At 38.8% G+C, this 22,753-nt stretch overlaps 1 protein-coding gene across 3 annotated transcripts in view; it reads left to right on the top strand.

The window, feature by feature from the left end:
* The first annotated feature begins 15,659 nt into the window (after positions 1-15,659).
* Positions 15,660-22,753, top strand: part of FILIP1 (filamin A interacting protein 1) — a 280,061-nt gene continuing 272,967 nt past the window's right edge. For all 3 annotated transcript variants that reach the window (XM_044001801.1, XM_044001800.1, XM_044001799.1), the window contains exon 1: positions 15,660-16,208. The gene's annotated coding sequence lies outside the window, so the exon portion shown is untranslated. The remainder of the gene's footprint in view (positions 16,209-22,753) is intronic.

Here is a 22,753-nt window from a genome sequence, read left to right as displayed (position 1 = left end):
AATTCCCACAGAGGGTTACAAGGACCTCAGGGCAAGAACTCACCAAGACTGGATTTTGCTTATGCTCCAAATAGCAGTAAAATCTAGCAGGTTCCAAACCAAGATCAAGGAACATGTTCCAGAAGGGTTAGGGGTAATCTATCAACATCCTTCAGAGACTGACTGATCTACAGAGGCTGGGCTCTAAATGAGGAAATAAAAAGCCTGGATACTAGTTTAATAATGGGTTATTAGCAGAGTGAAATGTACTGTATACAAAATAACAGCAATAGTGTAAGATGATCTGCTGGGAAGGACGTGGTTATTTTCAACAATGCAATGATCCCATATAACTCTGAAGGGTTTTTGAAAATTGCAATCCATCTACAGAGAAAGAACTGATGGTATCTGAAAACAGATTGAAGCATATATTTTTTGATAGTTCCTTAATCTGAAGTATTGTTTTTGTCTGTTTTCTCTGACTACCTGGCTAAGGTGGAGATGCTTTCCATGACTACTCATGTATAGCTTATATTGAATTGCTTGAGTTCTTGGGGGTGGGGGGTAGGAAGGGAGGGAGGAAGAGAAGTTGGAACACAAAGTTTTAAAAAATTGATATCAAAATTTGTTTCTACATGTAATTTGGAAAATAAATTCTAAACAAAAAGTAATAATAAATGGGTTATTAATATAACAGAAAAAGAATAATTTCAGTGTGACTAGGGTTTAGCAGAGTAGTTCAAGAGCACAGACTACATTTTTTCCAGGCAGTGTAATGTAATGGGGAGAAAGCTGCTCTCAGAGTCAGAAAGAGCTGAATTCAAGACCTTCCTTGACATTCCACCTGCTGGAAGGAATACCAGAGTCAAGCTCTAGCTGGGGCCATGGGCCTGGTATCTGAGTTAAACTATGTCCCCTCTAGTGTCCATCATCTGGTTATATGTCTAAGTGTTATCTGAATGGTAGAAACAAAGATCTAAATTTTCAGAATTCAGGATTTCCAAGACAGGATTTTGGAAGAAGAATGTTACATAGATACCTGAAAATCATGTAATTTTAGCATCAAGAATAAAAGAACTCTAGGAATGAAAAGATAATTGGGTACCTACCATTGCAATCTGGCAGGCAAAGTATTATTTGTTTATTTTGTTTTTGTTTTTTGTGATGGGTTTGGTTTTTTTGCGGGGTAATGAGGGTTAAGGACTCGCTCAGGGTCACAGGGCTAGTAAGTGTCAAGTGTCTGAAGCAGGATTTGAACTCTGGTCCTCCTGAATCCAGGGGCCATGCTTTATCCACTGTGTCACCTAGCTACCCCTATTAGTTTGTTTTGTTTTGGTTTTGTGGGGGCAATTGGGGTTAAGTGACTTGCCAGGGTCACACAGCCAGTAAGTGTTAAGTGTCCGAAGCTGATTTGAACTCAGGTTCTCCTGACTCCAGGGCCAGTGCTCTATCCACTGCACCACCTAGCTGTCCCTCTATTCATTTATTGTGAAGGGAACATGAGAAGATGATTGGTTTTCCTCTTCTTGTTAGCAAAGTTGCAAAGGACCTAAGAAGCTGATGCATTAACAGGCAAATGTTTCTTTGTGGGATTAAGCAAGACCTCAACTTGTTTATTTGCTTAGTTATTTAATTACCTGGGCCACTGAACCAATAGAGAAAGCTAGATAGTTCAGTGCATAGAGCACTGGGCCTGGAGTCAGGAATACTTGAGTTCAAATCTGGCCTTAGATACTTTTACTAACTGTGTGACCCTGGAATAGTCACTTAACTTCTGTTTGCCTTAATATAAGGGAGAATGAAATGACAAAATACTCTAGTATCTTTGCCAAAAAAACCCCACGGACAGTGTAGTCCATAGGGTCACAAAGAGTTAGACACAATTGAATAACAACACAACAATGAACCAGTACTATCCAGAAAAGCATTTCCATCTGTAACAGTAGCTGTTTCTAATTATAGGATTTAAAGGCAACATTCAGGAACAGAAACTCTGCAAATGAGAATTTTTAAAATTCTCATTCAGAAATTGATTTTTATTATTATTAAAAAACAAAAAAGCATCTCCCCCCTTTTTTTTTCTCTGCAGGATAATGGCTCTAAAACTGAATAGGTATTTATAGGTATTCCAGTCTAATCCCTCATTTTAATTGCAACTAAACCCCAGGGGAAGGACTTGCCCAAGGTCATACAATTAAGTGGCAGAGCCAGGATTATAATCCAAATTCTGTGACTCAAAATTCAGATTTCTTTCCTCTGTTCCACTCAGCCATCCAAATCTCAAACATAAATGGGTCTTTAGAAGGTCTTTCCTTTCAGCATAATTTTAATTAACTGACTCATTACATGCATAATGATAACAATTTCATATCTTCTCCTTTGATAACATTTTTGCAATCATTTCAGTATGTAGCTAATTTAGAACTCCTTCTTTAAAAGAAAGCCACTGGAAGGAGACAGAGGCCTAAAAGCTTCAGAAAGATTAAACATGTTTATAGGATTATAGCATGTCAGACTAGATAAATCTTGAGAGATCATCTAATGCTTGTTGTTATTCACTTGTGTCTGACTCTTTGTTACTTCATGGACCATTTTGTCCATGGGATTTTCTTAGCAAAGATACTGGAATGCTTTGTCATTTCCTTCTCTGGTGGATTAAGGCAAATAGAGGATAAGTGACTTGCTTAAGGTCACACAGCCAGCAAGTGTCTGAGGCCAGATTTGATCAGGTCTTCCTGATTCTAGGTCCAGTGCTTTATCTACTGAGCAGCCTCCTCCTAGCTGCCATCTTAATCTACAGCCCCTCCCCCTTTCCTTTACAGGTAAAAAAAAAAATGAAGCAACCTGTCCATTTTCACCTAGTTCTCACATGGTAAAGGATGGAGTAGAAACCAGGTTTCCTAGAGTCCTGCTCCAGGGCTCTTCCCACCAGGCCATATTTTAGCATCTTTTTTTTTTTTTCTTGTGAGGCAATTGGGGTTAAGTGACTTGTCCAGGGTCACACAGCTAGTAAGTGTTAAGTGTCTGAGGCCGGATTTGAACTCAGGTACTCCTGACTCCAGGGCCAGTGCTCTATCCACTGTACCACCTAGCTGCCCCATTTTAGCATCTTTGATAAGTTCTTGCAGCATTCCCAGTAATAAAATTATTCTCCACATTTTTCAGCCGATATAAAAGAAGGAAAAACCCAGTGTTAAGTACACAGCATGTTCAGCAGCAGAGCTGAGGTTTGAACTCCAACATTCTTGAACTTTTGCCCTATTAGTAAGTCTGGAGTTTTGTTCCCTCTCCAGACCCCACTGACTGGCTGTCTTTAGAGCTGGTGTTGACTTTGTAGCCTTTGATGCCTAAAGAGCTTGCCTCCTGCTGGATCTTATCTAATTTGCAAACATGGAAGGCCATTTTTAGAGAGCATTGCTTTTGTAGGATAAAGGTAGTATTATAGTCAAGTTTCAAAGCCTTGGGGTTGATCAGATTCTGAGTTCCCAGCTTGGGGAGGGAGATGGTGAATATTGCATCAATCATAGATTTGACATCTGGTGCTTGATCCCTTGGGCTGCGGCCACCAGCGTAGGTCTTCCTCTTTTTATTTTGCTAAAGTTACAGGGAGCCTAGATCCTGAGACTTTGCAATCTTATATACACTTATGTAATATCATTCCAGCTGTTTTTCAAATAAGCTGCCCTACCTCCCTCACTAAGAAAACCTCTTAAGACAAGGTTTTGCCTATCTTCCAAACGTAGCCCTTATAGATTCTGGGGATTCTTACTCAACTTTTATTTGACTAATGAATCAGCCTGGCTACATTTCCTCCTTAGCTTTCTAGGGGCATCCTGGAGGGATTGGGGACATCTTTCTAATGCTATAAACTTGAGGCCTCATCCTGGTGGGTTCTCCCCAAAATCAAACTACAGTTATAGTTAGTATATCCCTTATCTCATTGATTAATGATCAGTGCCCTGGTATCATTTAACCAATTAACATGAATTAGCTTTTACAAAAGGATAATTACTGAGAAGATATGTGAAGAATAGAAGTACAAAAATGTTCTGTACACCTTTGGAGGCATACTCTCCTTTATACCACTTTGGCACTGAGGAGAATGGGTTCAAATTTAAAGCAGTTAAAACAAAAGCTCACAAAGTTTATGCTGATGGATGAAGTCACTCCTTTTTTGTGAAGAAAAATGGCATCTAAGCTGATGGATTGATTCAATCTTGTTCTGGGTCAAACAGCTCCTTACTGAGCCTGGCTGCCAGCAAATTCTGGCATGGACTTTCATCCCTGGCCATAGGTTGACATTATTCAAGCAGGTTTCTGGCACCTCATTAGGTATGGTTGTTGGCAAAATGCCTTATGGATTTCTAACCATTTGAAGCTAATGAGGTAAAAAAAAAAAAAACAGTTTCCAATAGTCCTTTGCTTAAGAGCAGGAAAGGATAGATGCAACAGAAATAGACACAATGAAAGAGCCATATGCTCCCAGACCAAAGCTCATAGTGGTTCTTCTTCCTTATGTCAATGTAGCCAGGAAAGAATAAAACCAAGTTGCCCCCATGGAAGTCTTTTGTATGCACTCTCAATTCTGGCTCAACATTCAACAAAGGCATGCAGTAATGGCCTGGAAACAGTCATAGAATATCTGTCCATGTTCCAAAGTTTAGAATGGGGACTTCCATTACTCATGCCCCAAAATAGGCTTACCAAACATCCGAAGGAATGTCAGTATTAGGCCCTCATTGTCCAGGCCCTCATTGTCTGAACATTCCAGGACCAATACTAAAGCTCGGGTAGGAGCATAGATAAACAATTAGAATCATGGGATCATAGATTTGGAGCAGGACAGGACCTTAGAAATCTAAACCTAATGCTGTCGTTTTACAGATGAGGAAAGAATATGGTCTAGAGAAGTTAGGCAACTTGCCCAAGGTCACACAGATAGTAAATAGCGGTGTCAGGATTTGAGCCCAAACCCTCTGACTCCGGGTACTCTTGCCCCTATGCCATACATTTAAAGTGGCTTCCACCCCAAAAGGTAGCAGTGTTTTCCCCATTTCTATTCCCTAAGTGATAATATAGTCCTTCTGTATCTTATTTTTCCGGTTCTGCTGACTTTACTTTGTATAAGTCCATATGAGTCATTCCATCCTTATCTTAATATCACATTTATAATTTTTTAAAGCAAAGTAACATTTAAAAATATTCCTGTACCACAATTTGTTTAACCATTTCCCCAAAGGATAGGCTTCTACTTTGTTTCTAGTTCTTTCCTACTACAAAAATTGCTACTGTAAATATTTTGGCACATAAGGAGCCTTTTGTTTAGTCTTTAATTTTTTTGGGACTATGTGCCCAGCCATAGAACCTTTGGATCAAAGGATGTGGACATTTTAAACCCTTTCTTGACATAATTTCAGATGGGAAAATCAGCATTTAAAAGGTTGATACAGTCTTTTATTCAGAAAATATTGATTGAATCCCTATGATGTTCAAAGTGTTGTTTTACATGGGCATTCTGAGGACTTACATCAAGACATTAAGAATCTGTAATTTCCAAAGGAAAAACAGACACAATCTGCCTGTGATTTAGGAGAGAAGTCTCTTAGAGCTGCCTGAGGCTTACAGGGGTTAAGCAACTAGCTCAGCGTCAGATAGCTAGGAAGTGTGAGAAGCAGGATTTGAGGCTTCCTGACTCCAAGTTCAGCATGCTATCTATCATGTCCTCCTGCCTCTCTCTGAGGAATTACACAGAGGAATTGGCCACAAGTCCCATATTCATAGAGTTTATGATTTAGGAGGAGAAAGAGGACAGGTATAAAAATAACTGTAAAATAACATGTAATGCTAACGTGCAATATGAGGCACAAAAAGACTGCATTAATTAGTTCAGAAGTGGGAGATATTATTTCCGGCAGGGGGAACCATTCATTCAACAAATAATACTGTCTACTTGTTAAATGTACTGTTAGGCTGGAGGGCAGATTTATTGTTGTTCAGTTGTTTCTGATTCTTTGTGAACCCGTTTGGGGTTTTCTTAGCAAAGATCTTGGAGTAGTTTGCTATCTCCTCCAGCTCATTTTAAAGATGAAGAAGTCAGGCAAACAGGGTTAATTAAGCACAGGGTGACACAGCTAGTAAGTGTCCGAGGTCAGATTTGAACTTAGATCTTTTTGATTCCATGCCTGGCACTCTATGTAGTATATCACCTAGCTGCCTTATAAATAAGACACAAACCTTGCCTGTAGGGAGCTTACAATTTCTGAAAAGTCTTGAAGGAGCTGGCTTCTGAACTTGACAGATGGGGAAGAATTGGGTAGGTGGAGGAAGGGCATTGATTCTAATTAGAAGAAATATTGTGAATAAAGACTTGGAAGCTGGAAAGGGAAGGATGTTTGTGGGAAAGTAAATAGTTCAAATATGGTGCGTGTGGGTAAGACGACTAGGAGACAGTGTTGGAAGTATAGGGTATGGTCTAAATATAAAGGGCCTTGAAAGCCAGGATGATGAATTTGGGTTTTATTAGGTAGGTAATAGGGAATTATTGAAAAGTTGTGAAGCCATGGGATAGTGTGATAAAGGACCTTTGCCTGAGAAAAATTAATGTGGCAGCAGTTTGCAGGATGGATGGTACAAGTGAGAAATTGGAATCAGGGAGACCACTGGAAAGGCTGTCAGTGTAACCCAGGCAAGAGATAACAAAGGATTACATTCAGGCGATAGGGCAATAGGTATGGGAGGAGGACACAGATTGAGAGAGATGATGGGGGTGGGGTAGAAATGAGAAGACTTTGTGAATGGCTGGGTATAGAGGCCAAGGCTAGGAAGGAGTCAAAGATGACCTTGATGTTTTGAAACTGGGACTGTCGGGGAATGGTGGTGGCATTGAAAAAAATAGAGAAATATGCAGAAAAAAGCCTGGATTAGGGAAAAGGTGATTAGTTGACCTTTGAAAATGTTTGTTTTAAGGTGCAGGCAAGACATTTATCCAGGGGGAGCTATCAAAGAGAAAGTTGGGAATTCTGGTCTAAAGCATGGCAGAGTGCTTGTAGCTGGAAATATAGATTCAGGAGTTGCTTACATGGGAGCAATGGTTCAAGGGATGGAAATTAAAGAGATTTTAAAGGTAGAGAAAGAAAACAAGAAGGATGAGCACAGAACTCTGAAGCATGCCTATAATTAGAGGACAAGAGGGAGAAGAGAGAAGAATAAATAGAAAGAGAAGAAGAGATCCATGAGAGTGCAGGAGCCAAGAGAGGAAAGATTTTTAAGACAGAGGGAATGATAAACAGCATTGATTGTAGCAAAGAAGTCAAGGAGGTTAAAGCTTATGAAAAATCCTTTATAGGGTTTGGCAGTCAGTAGCTTGTTGGTAACCTTTTAATAAATCAACTTTGGTAGGCTGGTAGGAGTTGAAATCAGATTGCGAAGTTTAGAAGTGAGTGGGTAGTGAGAAAGTAGAAGCAGTGAATGTAGATTTCTCTATCTAGAACAGGGGTTTTTATCCTGGAGTCCATAGAATTAAAGGAGTCCATCGATAGATTTCAGGGGGTCTGTGAACTTGAATGGGAAAGAATTACACCTTTATTTTCACTTATCTCTAACTGAAACTTAATATTTCCTGCAATTATGAATTTTTTTGGGGGGTGGGGCAACGGGGGTTAAGTGACTTGCCCAGGGTCACACAGCTAGTTAAGTGTCAAGTGTCTCAGGCCGGATTTGAACTCAGGTCTTCCTGAATCCAGGGTCAGTGCTTTATCCACTGCGTCACCTAGCTGCCCCCAATTATGAATTTAAAAACAATAACAACACTATCCTGATAAAGGGTCCATAGGCTTTACCAGACTGCAGAAGGAATCCATGACACAAAAGGTTAACTCTTATTCTAGAACTTTGTTAGCAAAATGAAGAAGGATAGAATGATAGCTTGAAAGATAGACAGGATCAAGGGAAGGTTATTTTGGGATAGGAAAGACCTGAAGATATTTGTAGACGTAGGGGAATGAGACAGCGAGGAAGCAAGAAGAGGGGGGAGGATCTCTGATGGAGCAAGGACCTACAAGAAGTAGGAAGGGATAGTATAAAGAACCCAAATGGAGCAATTAGCCTTTGAAATAAGGGACATATTTTGAGTTGGGAAGAAGGGAGTCTTGTCTCTTTTCTCAGATACTACCTTCTTTGGGAAGCCTTTCCTAATTATCCCAGTTGATGGTGCTCTCTCTTCCCTCCATTTACCTTGTGTCATACTTACTTGTGTGCATGTGGTAAATTCTCAGTAGAATATGAACTTCTTGAGCGCAGAGATAATTTTGTTTTTGTCTTTGTATCTCTTGAACATAGCACAGGGTCTTATACATACTGGAGACTAAATAAATATTTGTTGTTTGAATCATTATTTTCCTTAATAAGTATCTAAAATTATTGATCTCTAACTTTCCCCCCAGTCCTTCTTGCTTCCAGGAAATACATAGATAATCAAATGAAGGAAATCTGCTTTTTTCTACCTGCTGCTACCACATATTATGGACGTTCGTGGAACTACTTGCCAAGATTCAGAAATAAGGTTTTCTTATATTTTGTAAGAGTTAGGTGGAATAGGTCAGATTTTTTAGCCTGTCATTCCTCTTTCTCTGAAATGTCTTTATTCTACCTTTCTGGTCTTATTTCCCCTTTCTTCTCTTATCATGCCTTACACCCATACTCTCTATCCACATGACTTCAAAACCTCTCATTTAAATTATTGCACCAAATCCTAACTGGTCTCCCTGTCTCAGGTCTCTTGCTGCTCCAGTCCATCTTTCTCAATGCTGCCAAAGTAATTTTCCTTAAGCACAAATCTGCTCATGTGACTCCATTCTAATGATGTCCCATGCCTTCTAAAACAAAATATAATTCATCCGTTAAATTTTTAAAGTTCTATACAACCTAACTCCTACCTATCCTTCTAGCTTCATTGACTAGATTTCCCCAACCCCTGTTCTCTGGGATCTAGCCAAATGGTCATTCTCTCTGCTCCTCCCACACATGACATTCTATCTCCCCTTTGCCCTGGCTGTTCCTCATGCCTGAAGTGCACTTGTTCCTCACCTGTCTCATAGAGTCTCCTTCTTGTAAAAGGCAATTAAAGTATCATCTTTTACAGCTTATCCTGACACTTCTTCCCACAATTGCTACTGTCTTCCCTTCCTATTTTGTATTTGTCTACTTTGTATTTATTCACTTTGATTTTATGCTACATATACTTGTACATGTGAGTGTTGTTTTCCTCATTAGAATATAAGCTCCTTTCTAATACGGATTGTTCCATTTATTGTATTTGCACCTTCAACATCTAGCAAAGTGCCTACCACAGAATAAGTACTGAATAAATACTTTGTTGATGGATTCACTGATCCATAGATATGCTCCTGGTAAGCTAAACTCTGTCATTAATTCCCTGAATTTGTCCTGAGGTTTGCTATGCCTTTGCTAACTAGTCATTCTCCCTACAGATAGGAGGTAGGTAAAGTGGATAGAACACAGGGCCTCCAATCAAGAAGTTCAAATCTGATCTCAGCCACTTATTAGCCTGGCCAAGTTACTTTTTTTTTCCAGGGCAATGGGGGTTAAGTGACTTTCCCAGGGTCACACGGCTAGTTAAGTGTCTAAGGCTGGATTTGAACTCAGGTACTCCTGAATCCAGGGCCAGTGCTTTATCCACTGTGCCACCTAGCTGCCCCCACCAAGTTACTTTTGACATGGTCCCTCTCAGTTTCCTCAATTGTAAAATGGGGATAATAATAGCACCTACCTCACAGGATTATTGTCAGGATCAAATGAGATATTTCTAATGTGCTTAGCACAGTACCTGGCACATAGTAGGCATTTTACACATTTTTGCTCCTTTCCCCTTGGAAACTCTCCTTCCTTCAGACCTAGCTCAAATACCACTTTTTTAAAAATTAAAGTTTTTCTCATTCTCTAGTCAGAAGTGATCCTCTCTTCAGAACTGTCAACTATGTATGTACTTCCCTACTACCCTAAATTAAAAAATTTTTGAGAGCCAGGACTCTGTCTTATAATTTGAAATACTTTATCTATTATGTTCACTTTATCCATTTAGTTAAAGAAACTAAATACATTTTATTTTTGGTAAAAACTTGTTATGAAAAATAAATTAAAACATGAGTAGAGTTCAGTTCTAAAGTAGCCACAATGAAAGAAAGACCAAAAGACCTGGAATCAGGAGGACTCAATTCATTTTTGCTTTGCCATTGTCTAACTGTTGGGCTACGCATAAGCCACTTAATTTTTCTGGGCCTTAGTTTCTTTATAAAATAAGGGGGTTAGACTAGATTAGAAGTAGCAATGAATGGGAGAGGTTCAGACCAGCTGCTGTTGGGAATGCAAATGGATAGCTACTAAGATTGTTGAGCAGTAATGAGGGCCCAGCTGAGGTTCACTAGCTTGAATCTAAAATTCCTTCCCACTTGAAAAATTCTATAATCTATGATTTTTTTCTTTTGAATTCTGACTTCGTTGTTGGTTTAGGTACATGGAATTACAGAATATAAAAGGTAGAAGATAACTCCGAGGTCTTCTAGTCTATATTTGGTAAACAAATAGAGCTGATGGTTCAATTCCTTTTCTTGCTCACACCGTAGATTGGATTTTCAGAATTTGCCACCATTTGCCCTTTGACATGGTGTCATTACTCTCTTTGCCACACTTGGGTTTAGTAGTTTAAGGATCTCTGACTCTTCTCCTTCCTTGTCCTAGACATTTAATCAGCCTGTGCAATCCTTTATTACACAATGCTTTATATATGCTGCAGATTTTGTAAATTATAGCTCAGATTTCTTATTTAAAAATTGAGAATGGTTTATTTTAAGAATGATTCACTGGAATCCTCCTGGTTAGCCCAATTTCAACTTCTATATTACTCAGCAGGAATTTAGTCTCACTGAGCTGTCTCGGTACCGCCTCTGTATTGAGCTGATCACCGAACCTCTTCCACATTCCTTCTTCCACTCCCCTTCCAAGGGTATAGAATTTCATGTATGTTTCATAGTGTAAAATTTTTTGTTTGGAAGCAAATGTGTTTGAGTGTAATAAAGTACATAATCCTGGAAGAACGGCAGATGCCCAGTGGAAAACAGATCGATCCTTCTCCTTGCCAAGACAGTCACTTCTACTTGTGTCTTTGATCCCAGCCCCTTTGGTATCCTCTGGCAGCTTGTCCCAACAATCATTCCTTCTCTCTTTCTAATAGTCAGTCTTTTCCTTTCTACTGGCTTCTCTACTTCCTACAAAGATAGCCAAACATCCCCCCTCTCCTTAAAAATCCTTCACTTTACCTTACTATCTTCTTTTTTAAAAATATTTTTTCTGGGGCAATGGGGGTTAGGTGACTTGCCCAGGGTCACACAGCTAGTACCTTACTATCTTCTTAAGCTGTTGTTCTATATCTCTTGTTCCTTTCATGATCAAATGCCAAGAAAAAATGGGCTATGCTTATTATCTCTATTTTCTCTCCTTCATGGTCAATGTTAATGAATGAATGGTGTGGTCTTCCTTTGTAATCCTGAAATCAGTATTTCTGAATTATTAGGTTTCTCCTTTGAAATCCTGACTTCCATCAAATTGAAATCTCTTAATCCCCATTCCAGAAACAAATTTGTTTCCTTAGTTTCTGATGTGTTGACACTCTGCTAATGATATCTTCTAACTCTAGATGGGATTGCTGTTCACTTCTGTCTTAAACAAGATGATATCTGGGGTCTCTTCCAACTTTGTGGTTCTGTGATTCTTCGTTTCAGACAGATTGAAAGCTTTCCTTGTAGACAAGCATGCAGAGGAAATAGTCTACAACTTCCTTCACCTTTGCTTCAGTGTCAGAATCAAACAATAAATTTTGTTAACAATGCATGTTTATAAATCCCCACCCTTTCCAGCTCCCACTTCCAAACACTGAGCATGTAAATATCATTCCCTGTTATAAAAATTCCTTCTCTGCTTCTCATTGATATATTCTTTTTTTTTTTTAAGTGAGGCAATTGGGGTCAAGTGACTTGCCTAGGGTCACACAGCTAGTAAGTGTTAAGTGTCTGAGGCCGGATTTGAACTCAGGTCCTCCTGACTCCAGGGCCGGTGCTCTATCCACTGTGCCACCTAGTTGCCCCTCATTGATATATTCTAATAGTATGTCAAATTCTTCACTTAAAAAATTGTTTTACCTTTCTACATGTAAGGAGGAAAAGTTTCATCACAGCAATAGCTAGGCATACAGAGATGATCTGCCAACCAGCCTGTTTATGCATCTATATTTTTTCCACTGATAGCATTAATCTGTTGTCTTATTAAGAATGCATCATCATGAATCATCTACCAAACTGGGAAATCCAAATTTAGTTGGAGGTGACTGAACTCAGAGTGATAACACTAGGGTTGTGGGAAGAGGGCTGAAACTGAACTTTAATGAATTAACAATATGAAGATCTGAAAAAGCAGAGCTCTTGTTGACTGTACACAAAGCAGAATTTTATAATAGCCTTTGATGGCCCCGCTTCCTCTGTGGATTATGTTGGAAATAGCTTTTCTCTGAATAATTGTTCCCAGAGGTGGAAAGTCTTCAAACTAAATCCACTAGTGCAATTTGTGTTTATGTATGAATTCCTGACATTTGTGGTATGGTTAGGCAGATATCCATTTGTATCAAGAATTAGGGAAATGAATTAGCTTTAATTTATCTAAATGTATAAAATACTTAGTACACAGTACACTTAGTACTTAGGCAGTTAGGTGGCATAGTAGATATCGCTGGACTTGGAGTCAGGAATTCTTGAGTTTGAATCCTGCTTCAGACACTTATTTAGCTGGATGACCCTGGCAAGTCAGTTTCCTCAGCTGTAAAATGGAGATAATAATATCACCCATGCCCCAGAGTTGTTGTAAAACTCAAATGAGATTATAGATATACACATATATGTATATATGAAATACTTTGCAAAAATTAAGACCATACAAATTTTAGTTTATGATGATGATGATTATTATTATTAGTAGTGGCGGCAGCAGCAGTAGTAGTAGAAGTAGTAGTAGAATGACCACTTGCTGGGTAAGTAATAGTGAGGATTCTTTTCTAGATATGACTTGTACTAGATGGCTTGCTAAAGACCCATCAAAGTCTGAATTCAGTGATTGGGCTATTCAAAAACAAAAACCACACCACCTTTTCCTCCTCCCCCTCACCCCTTTCTCAACTTTAACCAATAGCAGCAGTAAAAAGAAATAGGTACTATATGAAGCTCAAGAAAAGCATTGTGGGGATCATTTCTCCGGTAAAGAAGCGAAGAAAACTGAGTAATTATCTGAGTAATTTAGGCAGAAACTTTAAACTCAGCCTCTCAACTGAATGATTTATAATGATGAAGGCAAAAGTGAGGGTTTTTTTTTTTTTGAGGGGTAGGGGCTTGATAATCTTGGTAATTGGTTCAGTTCTGTGCTCTATTTTGACTGTGGAGACTTGGCCTGGAAGTGAATTGTTCCTTTGTGTGAAGTGATGAACTCCCTAAGGTACCATTTAGTGTCCTGAAAGAGCTAATTTTCTAAATGATTCCCTTGTGTCCTGGAAGACCCAGTTCATTTCACGTGAGTGAGCACTTTGTCCTCAGAGACTCGTCTATTTTTTGTGCTTCCTGATAGGCTGAGACCCAGAAAGGCTGAGATAAGAGTCTGAATAAATATCATTGCAGGCGGTTACAGAAACCACTGAAGGACCCTGAGTTTACTAAGATTGAAAGACAATGTTGTTACTTCTAGAATTGAGTTAAGTCTTGGCTGCACAGAGCTGGGATCTTTGGGCACATAGTACAAGCCTAGAAATGAAGGATACTTTATCTTAAAAATGTGTATGTGCTCTGCCTCAAAAAACCTATGCCAAGTTTACCTTAGGCCTCATATGGTACAATGTACTATCACCAGATATATGAGGCAGTGTGGTATATGTGAGAGAGAACTGGACTTCAAGGCAGGAAGACCTCAGTTCAAATTTCATCTCTGCTACTTATTGGCTGTATGACCTTACATAGGTCACTTAACTTCAGTATTCCTCAGATAATCCCTAGGACTACTCTACTAGAACCCTAGGTTTAGAGCTAGGAGTGATCTCAGTGGTCATATAGGCCAACCTCCTCATTTTATAGATGAAGCCTAGAAAAATTAAGTAACTTGCCCAAGGTCACATAGGTAGTAAGTGGAGTCAGGACCCGTGATTCCAAATTTAGGGCTCTTTCTGTTGTATCATGCTGCCTCAAAACATATATGATCAATCCTAGGAAGTGGGGGTGGGGGTGGGAATTGACATAATGACAGATCCTTTACATAGCATTCTCTGTCTCTGATACTGGAGAGAATGTCAAAAGCCTATGGCAGCTTCAATGTGCTTCCATATGTGGTCTCTGATATACCTGAAATTGTATGACAAGAAGTTACTTTTAAAATGATGAACCACCAGGAAGTATTCATGGAATGCTTTAGGTGAAATATTTGTCAGGACAACATTCTAATTACCCTATCACATCCTTCCTGGTTTTCCCCACTACCTATGTTCCCTAAGGCTTCTGAAGCCTAGCACTGCTTCTACTCCACATGGATGTGCATGACTATTTAAAGGGCAGCTCTAATTAGCTACCTAATGATATGCTTAACTGATGAATGCTTCTTGTGCAGATATGATCCCAGATGTGAAGATACAAAATAAAGCAAATGAAAACTATGCAGCTGTACTGGATATATTCTTAGAATGAGAGCTTAGATTGAGTCAGAATGAGCTTTGGAATCTGTGAGATCATATTAGACTGAAGTTATCAAATCATAAAAGGGACCTTGGAGGCCATCTGTCCCAAACTTGTTTTTACAGAGAATGAAACCGGTTCATTAAATCAAGTGATTTAAATACCAAGTGGAAATAGTAACTAACATTTACATTGCACCTACTATGTGCTTGGAACTGTGCTAAACTGAGCCAAAATCATGCAGGTAGTATCAACTGTAGCATTTGAACCCAGGGCTTCTGACTCCAGAGCCAGCACATTTTTCCATTTCATGATCGTGCTGCCTCAAGTGACCCTTAGAATCCTGAGTCCAATGTCTTTGTAGTCTCATACATATCTTCTTTTGCATGAGAAATGTATCTACAAGAATAGTAAGATTTTCCTAGCTGGCCTTTATATATTAAAAGAGAAAAGAAAGAAAAAAAATGAATTTCACTAAACCATGTTAAAATAATCTTACTCATTATTTAAAAACCAAAACTAAAACTCCATTCAGTTTTTGACCTCACCTGATATGGTCATACAAGTAATTAAAGTTTGAATTTAGCACTCTTCTGTGAAACGGTGTTAGGAAAGATTCCCCTCTTAGTTTTCCCCAAATGTTTGGCAATACATTGAAATGTATAAAACATGGAATCTCTTCTATAACATTAACTGAAGAAAAGCTTAATGGGTGAGAATGTGGTCCCAGTGAACTGCTGCGACCCCTAATGAATCTCCAGTCTCTTCTGAGAATTTCAAGCAGAAATCCCCAATGCTAGTCTGTACTTAGTGCTTCAAACAATAATTACCTCACCAGAGTGAAATCACCCGAAGACCATAAAAGGATTTGACAGTTTCCCCACGATCCTTCGCAGAGGCAGTAGCAAGGTTGTGCAGCGAGGGCTGTGGCCACTGATAACTCCCTCACTCAGCTGCTGAGGAGCTCAGAAAAGCCTGCTCCAAACTTTTCAGCTGTTGACAAGCTTGACTTGCTGAGAACACTGGTTAAATATAGCCCGAGCGAGCCCAGCTCCACAAAGTCATTGCTCGAACAGTGTGGGAAGAAGAGAACAAGAAGAGGGGAAAACATAATCTCAGAACTAAACTGCCGGAGCCAAACAACACCTAGCAACAGTTGAAAAAAAACTTTTAAACAAAAGTCTGGGTGGGAGACTTGAGAGTGTACGACCTCCTGTCTCTGTTGATCGGGGGTTCCAGGGAGACAAAAGTTCATCTCTTCTTTCTCCTTGGTTCCCTGCATGACTTTATCTGCTGCTTAGACAGAGCTAGGTGAGTGGGAAAAAACCTATTGCTGTGGATTTCACGGGGGAGGAGAGTTTTCTTGGATTTCCAGCTAATTTGTGCTGTGGGACAATCTGCCGGACTTCTGGAAGCTTAAGCTGTCACTCACCAAGGAACGGAGAGTGCTGCTGTCAGGTAAGACAGAGAGGGCTAATTACTTTTCTCTCTGTGTTCTTACAAGGGAGGAAATTTCTCATAGATATCAATTTATCTGATACTGCCTTTTAGTACTTGCCGTTCTATTATGTATGATGATAAGTTTATGAATGATATCATCCTGTGAGTTATGGCAAAACATTCAGATATATCATGGTCTCTCTGTTGAAGGAATCCCATACTAGTCACAAAGCTTTGGGGTTGTGTAATTGTTCATTGAAATAAAAATATTGATTTCAATTTATTACTAGACAAAGATCAGATTATTTTAAAAAATCAGACCATTTAACCCCCTTTTGCAATATTTCTAGTGAATTACGAATGAAATCCACCACCCCAATCCCAGCAATCAGAGACTTTACAGTTACTAAAACTAGCTAGCAGTCCATGTGGTAAATGAGAGGAAATTCCCACATGGGGTCTGTATTGCTATACTTATGCCTTGCTGCTTTCTGCTTCTCCTTTGGCCTGATTCTCTGATTACATCAGTACACCTTGTGCTATTGGTTCTGACCTCATGACAGTCTCACCCCAAATGCGTCTCTGCCTGGGCTCTGACCACCACCATCAGTATTGAATCACCCCTTGATTCTTCAGTGGTATAGGGGAGCCTTTCAAAAAAGTGCCTGAAAGGTTGTTTTAAACTGGTTGTTCACAAGTTGGGTAATTGTTTACATACTGTTATAACAGACCCTGTTCCTTTCAACTTAATGGAGTTGAACTGAAGTCACTATCTTTTCATAAACATTTTTTTTTGGCTTATCGTAATCTGACAGAAATTGAATTTTGCCTGTGAGAAGGATGAGCTTTCCTTTCTCAGAAAATGCCATGTATTTTTTTTTTAAGTGAGGCAATTGGGGTTAAGTGACTTGCCCAGGGTCACACAGTTGGTACATGTTAAGTGTCTGAGGCCGGATTTGAACTCAGGTATTCCTGACTCCAGGGCCAGTGCTATCTACTGCGCCATCTAGCTGCCCCGTATTTTTTTTTTTAATCAAGAATTTCTTCTTATGTTCCCCATTGAATGCTACAAAATCTTTTGGGCTATATTTGGCTATTGTAAGCTATTGGCTAGCTATTGGAATACCTAGCTCCTTGTATTCATATAGGAGAGTTGTTCCACAAAACAGGATACAAGACTGTTATCTGACTATCTATTCTATGCTAAGTATAATGTTAAAGTATGTATGAAGGATCATACTTAAAGGTGAAAGGGGCCATGAAGGTTCTTGAAGTGCTCTGGGTGTTCTCAATTTATAGTTGAGGAAGCAGAGGACCAGAGATGTTAACCGACTTGCTCCACATACTAAGATCTTCAATTTAGAGCAGAAACCTTCAAGACCTTCTTAAGCACTTCTCCAGTTCCATTTTAGAGAGGAAACAGAGGGCCTGAGAAGTTAAATGACTTGCTAAATGTCACACAGGTAGCAAGTGGCGGAGCTGGGATTTGAACAGGTCCTCTGATTCTAAACCTGGTATTCTTGCAGTTGCATCATGCCGGTATCTGTTTAGTCAAAGAAAAGGAATTGATTGATTTAGAACTGGCTCTGAAGAATAAGTATGTTTTTGGAAGTAAGAATGAACTCAGTCTCCAAATGAATTTTTCCATCTTTCTAAGGCTATTATTATGATTTCATGAAAAACAGGGCATTTATTATACTAAATTCATTCTAGCTAGCCTTTTTTTTTGTTTGTTTGTTTTTGAGAAGCAATTGGGGTTAAGTGACTTGCCCAGGGTCACACAGCTAGTAAGTGTCAAGTGTCTGAGGCCGGATTTGAACTCAGGTACTCCTGACTCCAGGGCTGGTGCTCTATCCACTGCGTCATCTAGCTGCCCCTAGCTAGTCTTAAATAATCTAAAACTACTTAAAATTTAGGGTTCCCTGGGCTGTTTGTTAGGTGAATAAATCTAGCCATATACAAATAGTATGTATCTTTATATTTACCTATAACTGTATCGATGATTATTTGTAGCCACACCAGTGGTGAATTGAGCACCAATGTGTCATCTTCACAGTAGAAAAGACAATATGCTTTAGTAAAAAAGAATTTTGAAAAGGCAGAACTAAATGCTTTACATTTCTACTTGTTTATATCTTAGGAAGGGTCACATTGTTGGCTTAAGTATGCACACTTGGGCCAAATCTTACCACCCGTTCCAGGCACACAATTCCTTTTGAAGTCCATGGAGCAGTGCATATGTAACTAAACACAGAGTTTGACCCAAATTGAAAGCTAGATTTCCTGAAAGCCAGGGCAACACAATTGAAGGTCTGAGTAGCAACACTGCTGTTTTATCCTTACACATCAGAAGATCTCAAGTGAAACCACATGATTTTCTACAATAAATGAATGCCAAGATCACAGAGTACACCGTTCTCCTTGCATTTTTCCATAGATCATTAGTAACCCAGAAGTGGCCTTCTCCATCCCCTCTAAAATCTGGAAATGTGTGATTTCTTGGCATGAGTCAATGTATTGTCTATGTTGATTAGAATATGCATGAGACTAATAGTAGTAGACAGGCTGAGAATCGCTCATGGGAGTTTGTGTTTTCTGACACAGCTAGCTCATAGTTAACTTATTCTGTGTTCCCCAAACAATCTGTGGGCTCTGGGAAACCAAGTCAAGGGCTTACATTTTGGCAGAGTTTGCTATCTCTGCTTACAACTGCTCTGATTCTGGTTTTGCTTTTGTGGTCCTATCAAACAGTGCCATAATTCCCATAACCAATGAAATTTGCTGGAACAGTCATCTTTGACTTCCTCCTTGTCCCTTCACATTGCCTTCCATATTGAAGCAGTTCCTAAGTTTTCTTAGTTTGAACTGTCTTTCTCATTCCCCACAGTATTTCTACTACTAGTCCATGACCTTGTTGTTTGACCTAGTCTATTTTAAGAATCTTTTATCCATTTTCCTTTTTTCTAGAATCTTCCTTATTTTAATCCTTCTTATATATAACTGCCAGATTAATGTTCCTAAGGCACTGCTATGATTGTACATGCACAAAAAAATCATCAGTGATTACTTACTGGCTCTGTCATGGACTAGCAGTGTGAACTTGGAAATTTAGATTAAATTAATTCTAATTCAACAAGCATTTATTAAGCAGCTGCTAAATGCTCTGGGCATAAAAAATGAAAAAAGTATTTGCTCTCAAGGAGCTTATATTCTAGTGGATAATAGCTTACAGTCATATGAAACTTAGGTTTTCAATGTACTTAACATACTTTATTTAACTTGATCCTCAACATTCTTTTTTTGTTTTGTTTTGTTTTTGTTTTTGGGGGGGAAGGGGGGTTGAGTGACTTGCCCAAGGTCAATCCTCGACATTCTTATAAGACCCATAATTACCCACATTTTACAGATGAGAAAATTATCCCTAAGAGAGGCTATGAGACTTGCCATGCATGTGTTATGCAGTTGAGTTTTTTGAACCCAAGTGAAAAACTTTATCTTCATCTCTGCTAAATTTCATGAAGCCTTCCATTCTAGCCTATCAAGATGCTGATTCTGTCAACCAGACTATTAGACTTCTTTCCTAACTTTTGTGAATTTGATGGGTATTGATAAAATATATTGAAGAAAACCTGGCCCAGATCAGAAGTTTGAAACATTCCAATAGAACTCTCCTTTTAGAGTAACATCCATGCATTAATCACTTTCTAGAGTTCATCGATCAATAAATATTCATTTATTAAGTACCTAATATATTCCTGACTGTGGGTACAAAGACAAATGGATCAATCTATGCCCTCATTGAGTTTCCACTTAACACTACTGCCATAAAACCTGTAAATTTCCATCTTGTCTCCTAGGATAGCATTAGAGATGTTGTCAAATGCCTTGCTGAAATGCCAGTATATGATGCCTACAAGTATTTTTCTAATTTACCCCTCTAGTAATTCTGTTGAAGAAAGGAAATTAATGTAGTTTGGCCTGACTTGTTCTTAATGATCTCCTGCTGCTTTTTAGTCATCACTTCTTCCTCTTCCATATGCTCACAAACTCACATTTATGTAATCACTTCTACAAAATTTACCAATAATTCACTCAAGCTCATCAATCGATTATTTAAAGTATTCACTTTCTTGCCTGTTTTTTTTTAAAACTAAGACAAAATTTACCCCTCTCCAGTCTTGAAACATCTTTCCTGTTCTTTGTGATTCCTCAAAGAGTACCAAGAACATGGTTCAATAATCATACCTACAAGTTCCTTGCCCCAATCCCCCTGTAACTTGGGATGTAATTTGTCTGTTCCAAGTGACTTGAATTAATTTAGAGCAGCAAGGAAGGAAACAAACATTTATCAAGCACCTACTATATGCCAGGCTCTGTGCTAAGTGATTTATAAATATTATATCATTTGATTCTAGAAACAATCTTAGGAGGTAAGTGCCATTATTACTGTTTTACAGTTGGGGAAACTGAGACAAGCAGGTAGTAAATATCTGAATCTGAATTTGAACTCAAATCTTTCTGCTTCCAGGCTCAGTTGCTCTATTCTGTGTACCACCTAGCTACTTGTTTTCTCTAATATTTGCCCCACATCTCCAAATACCTTAACCTGATACTCAAGGCCCTACAGGATCTGATCCCAATCTACCTTGCTGCATCTCATCTCCTGCTACTTCCTAGCAGAAACCTGAAATTTTAGGCAACCTGTACTAGTCATCATTGCCTTGAATGATGCATTTTTCTACTTCAACACTTTTGATTATGGTATTTCATCTGAAGTCCCTTCCTTATCAAGCTTTGCCTATCAGAATCATACCCTTCTTTTAAGACCTAAATCAATTATCACTCATTGCTTAATGCCCTCTTTGACCATCCCTCATGGCCACCCTTCAAGAGTGACTTAACCTTCCCTAAATATCTATTACACTTTGTAATCATTGGGCATTTCTCCCAAATTACTTTGAATGTTTGTTTTATCTCTGTTATTAGATTAAAAGCTAAGTAAGGGTAGGGACTATATTTGTGATAACTTCATTCCCAGCACAGTACTTCCCAGCATAGATACTTATACATGGTATATTTGAAATGGCTTTGATCTTTTAGTCAAACAACCTGGCTTCAAGTCTTTGTTCCACCACTTGTTAGCTATGTAACTACAAACAAGTCACCTAACCTTTCCAAGCCTTGGTTTCCTCATCTGTAAAATGGGAGATAATAAAATTTCTACAGGATTGTGACTGGAAAAATATTTTATAAATCTTGGTTAAATCAACGTTTACCACTCCACTTCCTATCACCTTTTTTTGTTTTGTTTTGTTTTGTTTTGGTTTTTTTGGCCAGGCAATGAGGGTTAAGTGACTTGCCCAGGGTCACACCATTAGTAAGTGTCAAGTGTCTGAGGCCGTATTTGAACTCAGGTCCTCCTGAATCCAGGGCCGGTGCTTTATCCACTGCGTCACCTAGCTGTCCTTCCTATCACCTTTGACAAATATGTTTTGGGTCCTTGACAATGAATAAGTCAGAAAGAAAAGAGATATGTAAAATTAAGAAATGGCAACTATAAGAGTAGCTACTAATCTAAAATACTGCCCGAGGCAAGTCTGAATAATCTATTCATGCCTACACAAATGATCATAAAAAATGAAAACATACTTGTAACCCTGAATGTTAAGATGATAAAGTTCCTTTCAAAAAAGTTATTTGTTTTATGAGAGCAGTTGATGAAAAATAGAAGAATGTATATAGTAGATATAAGTGTGTTCCATGTATTTGAATAGGCCTATATATAGAAAGTGTCCAGCCTCTTAACCTTTCACATCTCCTGGGACCAGATTCTGTACTGAGTTGCCCCCAGGTGACAAAACATGCCATTTTTGCCCTTTGCTTTTTTAGATAAGACATGAAAATCTGATGGTTTCTTTCTTATATAATAAAAGAAATTGTGTGCTCACTGATGGGAAACCCTTCTTCTATTTTAAGATAGGCAAGCAGGCTAAAATTACTCAGCTGAACAGGTGTCCATTAAGAACTACTGTGGGATTTTTCAATCAAATCTGTGAAACATCTAGAATGTATTCATTAAGTAACTGATTTCTTTGTTACAAAAACTTTTATCCCTTCTTCAGACCTTCAGAAGTGGGGCTATAAGCCGCACATTTTTTGACTGCCTTTAGTTCTTGGACCTAAATGTATTTTTTCTTTTCTCGGGATAAGGATCTGTCTTTCAAAGAGATTCCATATGCCCCAGGATTCACTTATAGCATTTTTACTAGCTGGAGGGGATGAGTAAATGGAGTTTTGCATTGACCTTATAGGTCACTGACATGAGGGATAGATGCTTCCTTTCCATGGGGGAGGTGGTGTGTGTGCTTCCTCCCTGGTGGGGTATACTTCCTTCTTTCAATAACAACTGTCCCTGCATCTTACTTTGTGGTTTTCTTCTAGCCTGGACCATATTGCTGCCACCTACAGGGTCCTGTCACCATTAAGTTCTGTTCATGGGGTTTATCTTTCTTTCAACTTCCCAGAGGGTTAGTGCTGGAATTTCTTTTGGGGGGCAGACCATT

Source organism: Dromiciops gliroides, chromosome 4, assembly GCF_019393635.1.
Source record: "Dromiciops gliroides isolate mDroGli1 chromosome 4, mDroGli1.pri, whole genome shotgun sequence".
In the NCBI taxonomy this organism is placed as follows: Eukaryota; Metazoa; Chordata; class Mammalia; order Microbiotheria; family Microbiotheriidae; genus Dromiciops; species Dromiciops gliroides.
The sequence above is the reverse complement of the archived record's forward strand: the minus strand, read 5'-3'. Positions and strand labels throughout refer to the sequence as shown.